Source organism: Pseudomyrmex gracilis, unplaced genomic scaffold (genome assembly GCF_002006095.1).
Source record: "Pseudomyrmex gracilis isolate BER0280 unplaced genomic scaffold, ASM200609v1 scaffold_887, whole genome shotgun sequence".
NCBI lineage: Eukaryota > Metazoa > Arthropoda > Insecta > Hymenoptera > Formicidae > Pseudomyrmex > Pseudomyrmex gracilis.
The window spans coordinates 29,541-36,939 of NW_018021471.1; the positions used below are offsets into that span (position 1 = coordinate 29,541).

At 40.6% G+C, this 7,399-nt stretch overlaps 1 pseudogene; it reads left to right on the forward strand.

Moving 5' to 3' along the window:
- The first annotated feature begins 2,079 nt into the window (after positions 1–2,079).
- On the forward strand, positions 2,080–4,076 carry LOC109861624 (annotated as a pseudogene).
- Positions 4,077–7,399: the final 3,323 nt, after the last annotated feature.

A 7,399-nucleotide genomic window follows, 5' to 3' on the forward strand; every position in this document is an offset into this window, starting at 1 on the left:
TCGGACAGCGCATTGTACAATTTTTTCACAAACATATATATATATAGGTACCATATATATAATGACATATATATATACATACAGGGATGCCAGATTCCGGCCGCTTGGTAGCATGCGGTAGCATGGAGNGNATACGCACACAGNTTCATGCCGTGTACGTGTGCGCTCGAGCTTNGGAGTCCGAACACGGCATGAAGCTGTGTGCGTATCCTCTCTATGCTACCGCATGCTACCAAGCGGCCGGTATCTGGCATCCCTGTATACATATAGTGAAAGATAAAATTCGTTTAATCCGATGTTTGCATTAAAACATCGGATTAAACAAATTTATAAATATACGTGCAAAAAATGGCAAACATTTCGGCGCTTCAACGCCAAAAAATCATGAAAAACTCAATCCTCATGACAGCTCCGGTGTTTTAGCGCCGTTTACTCCCACTACCCACTTTTCACCAATCAACGCTCGGTGTCAAAGCGCCGGTGTCTGTATGAGGATCCAGCCTTACACAGTGTTGCCTGTGTACGTAGTTGGAAAGCACCCACTCTTATCTCTAGAATACGTTCACACCACACAGCTGTGAACGATCACCTGTGTGAGAAAAATACTGTGAATAGTGCGAATTGCCAGTGCGGTCACCCGATACAAAATATTAATCATGTATTCTTTCATTGTCCAATAAACAAATTCCACTCAGTAAGTTGCTCATGGATCTCTATCACAATGGATTCAGCCCTCCATATAGTGTAGAGGAGGTAGCCTTCTCTGATAACTTTCGCGCCATGTTTGCCTTGCTCTCCTTTGTCAATTCAGCCAACATAAATGTGTAAATCTCTCCAAAGAGCAATGTCAAACTTCCCTACAACATAAACGTATAATGTATAGACTGCGCGTTCCCTATCTTTGCCATGTTAAGAAAATGTCTTCAACGTTGAGAGAGACAGCTGGGGTTGAACAGTAGCCTCATCTTTGTCTAGCAAAGTAGTAGAAGAAAAAGAAGTCTTCGCTGATTGATAGAATAGTAGTGGAAAAGTGGGGATAGAAAAATAGTGGGAGTGAAGAAGAGTGAAAGAGATTAAGGGGTGATGGTAGGTTAGGTGGTATGAAACAGTAGGCCCTGATCTCACCACAGACATTGATAGATATACAGAGAAAGAGTTACTGTTCAAAGTATGTTGTCTCTGTCAACCATGAAGACGTCTTTTCAGCCAAACGCGTAATCTATATATTCTACGTCTATGCCCTACAACCCGTTTTACCCCTTCCTATCTCTTTTCCTTCTCCCTCTCCTTTCTTCTCTACCTATCCTTTTATTTACCCTCACCTGAATCCCAGTACACAGCTCAGTCTGCAGCTCGGTATACTCTAATCTTTTTTGATACGCTCCCAATCAAAGGGTGTGTTTTGCCGAAGTTAGCGCTACGTAGCGCTACGCATAGACGTATAATATATAGACTGCGCGTTTCCTACCTTTGCCATGTTAAGAAAATGTCTTCAACGTTGAGAGAAAGACAGCTGGTGTTGAATAGAAGCCTCATCTTTGTCTAGCGAAGTAGTGGGGAAAACAATAGACAGAGAAAGAGTTACTATTCAAAGTATGTTGTCTCTCTCAACGTTGAAGACATCTTTTCAGCCAAACGCGCAGTCTATATATTATACGTCTATGGCACTACGTAGCGGCTTCATGTAGCAGTTGCAACTGCTTACAAAAATGGCGGCCACTACTTAGAACATGCTGCGCGTAGCAATATTGTCCAGCAGAAGTAACGCAGCAGTTGCAACTGCTACATGAAGCCGCTACGTAGCGCTACGTAGCGCTAACTTCGGCAAAACACACCCAAAGACTGGCCAATGCCTAAATCGTACAGGGGCTAGTGCCATATTAGCAAAGAAGAAGAAGATCAATAAAAAAAAAAAAAAAAAAAAAAGGAAGAGAACTGTAATATGTGACGAGAGAGAGAAAGAGAGCAAGCGAGCGAGTGAATGAGTGAGCGACGATCAAACGAGCGAGTGACTGTGAGAAAGAGAGAGCGCAACAAGAGCAAGTGCGAACATAATTTATTTAAGAAGAAAACCAACAGATGACAACCGTAAGTACAAAAAATATACGTACGCATATACGCATAACCACAAATCATGTATTATGTTATGATTATCTTTCTTTGTAATAATGGTGTGTTACTTGGATAGGTAAACAAATTGAATTTATTTTTTGGCAAATAATAGACTGTCTACGGCCGAACAAAACTTTTGAAAAGTATTATCCATCATTACAGAATATTATTGAAAAAATGTTGCTCATACGCAAAATTTCGAATTTTTGCTTGCCATAGTAAGTGTTTTCTTTTTCTCTGTTTTATCTTTTTGTTTAGCATTTTCTTTTTTTATAATCAGTTTTATATAATTGTAAACGTACAGTATATAAACATTTACAATATTTTTAAGGACAATTTGTTGCCTTTAATCGACTTGTTTCACAAAGAAAGCATTAAAGTTGAAGTTTGTAAAACAATCATAAAAGGATTGAATACGCAAAGCGGATCTATTACGACTCCATTATCATAAATGATCTGATGATTATTGCAACAAGGATAATGCACGATTCTGTTAGGTATGTCAATTCATTCACGTTCAATAATCTTTTGCCTGATTTTTTTTCTCTGGTAAAACCATATAAACATACGCAACGTACAGTGCTCTGACTGTCAAAGTATATATTATATATATGATGATATACAACATCATTCCTATACAAATGTCATATACAAATGTCAATTATGGTTTTAAAGTTTTAATTTATGTCAGAATAGAAGGAATATATTCTCTACTACAGAAATTATAATAATTCACTTATCTATGTTCAGTGTGTAAATAGATTAGCAGTTGATACTAGTAGAAAAATAGTACATGGCCATCACACGAGAATAACGTCGGCATTTGTGCTGTATTCGGTTTTATATTACTATACCTTTATATAGTAACTAACTTTTGTCTATACGTGTNCATTCAATAATATTATTTACTATCTGGACAAGTCGTTCTTTTAAATCAATGTCTAGGTCAACAAGATAAGCCACAAATTAGTTGCTTCATCGTTTATTCTTTTTTTCATTGTTATAACTTCATCACTTTATATATCCAAATGGGCATTTTTCAGCTGATGCCTGTTTCAAATGCCGCTTTAAGTTTAGTACCAGAAATGCTGGAAACCATTGATATTGATAGAAGATAAAAAAGTTCGCGACCATATCTGCTTTCATACTTGTCGAGTTTCTTATCAACATTGCTAGTAGTTTCAGTATNTGTGTATGTATTATATCTTACACATTTCGATTTGCACATAATTGTAAGATTGATGATATGTTATGTTACAATGTTGGTCCAGAACACGATGTAGTATTTAAAATAATGAGAGGCCTGCTGAATGCGGTTCAACGTTATTTCGAAGAGAACGCTTTGATCAAGTCACATTTATATATATATACATATTTACGTGTACTCGATTTTCTCTCATCTCAAGTGTAATACAGGAAAATTATCCGTTATCACATTGACAAGATATTTAATATTTTTGTGTAATTACAAAGTTAGCAAATTGATGCGACGTGTACAGTGTTTCAAAAAAACTTGAGAAGTAATTAGAAATGGCATTTGCAGGTTGATTCAAACAATAAATTGTATGGATTTGATCAGAAATTTATTGGCGAGGTCAATAAACTTCGTTCGAAAATTGTCGAGGAACTTCTAGATCATCTCAACCATCTTGGATCTACTGAGCAATTTGACAAACAATTTGCTCTAGTGCGTGAACTGATCAATCAATTGTTTTATTATTCGTGCAGATTTGAGAAATCCTGCGTTGGCAAATATAGCTATAAATTTGTGACACTTGTCACAACGACATAACGCAGTAGATACGAAAGTATTAATTATGCGTATCAATTAGAACTTTGAATATTGCATATACTGATTTGTTTCTAATCTTTTCCGATTATTTCTTTGCATATGAGAGTAAAAGCTTATTATATGACAGAAAAGTCATCATCGAGAATATGAACAATTTGCTGATATACTATGATATATAGGAAAATGTCGAAATGAATGACAGTAATACATTAAGAACAATCACAACATAGTCTAAATACATTTTATTGGCAGTTCTTTTGGAAGACTTTTATAATTATATGCAATAACACACACTTTTCTGACTAGTTGGTTTTTCTATCAAGTCAATCAGCAACAATAGTAGAACAAAAGGGACAAAAGGATATAAAATATAATAATTAATTGGTAACTAATCATTACTATGATTTTTATATTACATCTCTTTTTGTCTATAAGTCTACTTAAAGACTTGCACTTGCTTTCTGTTTCTTTTGCTCGTGTTGCTCTTTTCCCTACACAATAAATAAATAAATATATATATATACATATAAAAGAAAAAGTGAAAAACGATGTACATATAAAATATATATATATATTGTGACATGGTAATCGCGTCGCTCTCCCCTCGCCACAAAAAGGTTGAATGATCGCGGGAGTCCGGGAGCGCGAGCCGTCTAAGAAGCGCCAATATCTTCCAAGGGTTGCGTGCGCTAGATTTAATCGCTTATTTTGTTATTTTTTTGTATGGCGCCTCACCACACCAAGAACGCACTACTGGAGGAAATATCTTGATCCGTTGATTGTTGGATAAAAGCGAGAGAAAGCGATAGAGTAGGGCGTGCGTGGAGTCGCAGCTAGGCACTCGCACGACGGCCAGAGGAGTGAGTCTCAAAGAACAAGCGGTGCGGGAGAGGACTGCGACGAAGACAGCGGACCTCGGCGCTGGGTAGCCGAGGAAGAAATACGAACACACAACGATGGAGACAGCTTTGACCGGAAGGTCAAAGCTGTCATTTCGCACCGGAAAGGCCTGCTGCAAACCTTTGCTGCTAACCTGCAACTGCTATCCTGCTGCGCTACCGCATGCTGCTTTTTTGTGAAATCTGCGACATCCAACGCTTGGAAATATCTGCTGCTGCATTTTTGCTAGTGAGGGCCCAGTAATTTATTTGAAATTCGCGGCCGTGGGTCCTGTCGCCGAGCGCGAGCATCGCGTCGCGTGTAGCGCCCCTCGCGACCTGATTGGCCGCAGCGATCTACCCTACGCGACCCTAGCGCGCTCAGACGCATCGACCCCGAATCGATCGCGATCCTCGCTCTCTTGGTCGCTATCTACCGAATGGTACGGACGCACTGACGGCACTCCCGACGATCTAGCGTTCAACGACGAACTTAGCGAACTTTCTGGATGGAGAGCGACAATGACGTACGGTGAGGTGCCCTCGTTTAATTGTGAGCCACGAATCCGCGTTATCCGAGTCTCGTGTCGAGGCTAGTCGCTGAATCTCGCGTGTTGATACCGGCAAGGACATATCTTTCGCCATAGTTTCGAATTTTCGGCAGCGGCTAGAATCGGACTTCACGGGGCTTCGTGGTATTAATTTGTAGGTCTAAGTGCGTCTCGCGTAATTACTTTATTGAGTATTACAAACCCTGGAGTTCCGGTAACGCGCCAAGCAGCATCCTGGTCATTTTGTTGTGTTTTGCGTGTAAAAGTGTTTGTCTATCGTATCGTTTCGCGACCGCCATATTCTGTACCGAGTATCGTACCGAATACCGTATCGGGTATCGTATCGAGTCCCGGATTAATTATCGTATCATCAACCTAACGCTATCGTATCGTTTTTTGTCCTGCGTAATATTTACAGCTTATCTGTCACCTGCTGCTGTATTGACTATTGTACCGATTTATCGTACCGCTACCTGGGAGTCTAACGTATTCATCACGCTCTCTTTTGGATAGTCAAGTCGCTAACTGCGACATTGCACGCTACTCTATCGTACCGCTATTGCATTTTCTAAAGCATTTTGGTGTGGATTTTCCGAGTAATCTGCCTAGAGTGAGGGGTGTGCGATTCGCAAGAGCAACAAAAGAGAGAACGTTTGCACACGTCCCAGGTGCGCGTTTGTTTACTTTCCCGTGAACTTTTTGCAACGAGCATCGTTCAGCTAATCGCGAGCGTACCTTGAATACGCCGTCGCGTCAGCTAGTGTAAGCTCGGTCGTTGGAATTCGCCTGGGATTATCGTACAGTCCCGCTCTGCCGCCTTGAAGAGCAAGCAGATTATCGTAGCGACAATTAGAAGAGTGTCGCCATTGTATCGAACGAAAGAGAAATATCGTACCGCTATCGTACCGAATCGAAGAAACCTGTCGTATCGTACTGAGAGATCTATCGGATCGGAGAGTGCATAGCTCTCGTTCCGTGTGGCGAACTCCACGGCGGACTTGCCATTTTAAACAGACGAAGTTTACAGTTATTTTCGGTTCTAAATTGAACTAGCTCTTCCGATTTCGCGAGCGCTTCACTCAGGTGTGCTAATTGGCATGTGCTTGCTGCATTATAATTGACTGCTGAATTACATCGAGACCAGTGACGGGAATTCGGCGAGAGCTTCGCGCCGTGCATGCACGCAGCGTAAGCCCGACCGGCCCCGACGAAATCAAGTAAGTCCGACGGCGTAGATATTACGCCTTGCGACCCGCCTTTGCACACCTAGTTGTAAGCGCACGATTTTACTAGAGTAATCTCTTTCGTCGTTTTCATACTCTCGAAAGCTTTGACTAAAACGCTTGGTACTTTGTCTATTCTGCTGCCTGGTAACGTAGAGTTTAGGTGAAGTCAGCGCGACGACGTAGCGTTCCCGGTCACGCGTCGTTATAAAAAGTTGATCCTGCGATCGATTACGTTTTTGTGAAGAGCATATTGTTATTTGTCACCGTAATTCTGGTTTTTTTATTCACTTTCTTTTGTTGTTAAATACCGCCTCTACAGAGCAAACTCGCCTTATCATATTTGTGAATTTTATTTTTGTATTTTCTTTTTCTTTTTCGCAAATTTGTCTCTTACTCCGTGGTATTATAATAAATTGTTAATTGTTACTCCTATCTGCAGTGTGATTAATTGCGAGTATAATCCGAGATTCGTTCGGGACAGCCTTGGTTATTTATCGTACAAACTCAACTCCTCTCCGTTCAAATAGAGCTAGTCGGCCTGTTGTGTCGAGCGACGCAGATTTTGACGCGGTCACGCGTCTGGCGCCCAGAATTTTTACAAAGGATCCGTCGGCTCGGCGCAGTGGTGTGCTCGTTTTGCAACCCTTTTCTCTCCTGCCGATACGTTCCCGATCTCGCGGACTTCCGTCCGTGTCCCGATTTCGTACTTCCGTTTCGGGCGGGGCGACGCGAGAACGTCGTAAGAACTCAGAAAAACGTCACAATATATATATATATATACATATACATACATATCTCTCTTGTTTTCCACTCTCTCTTTATATGTATATATATATATAT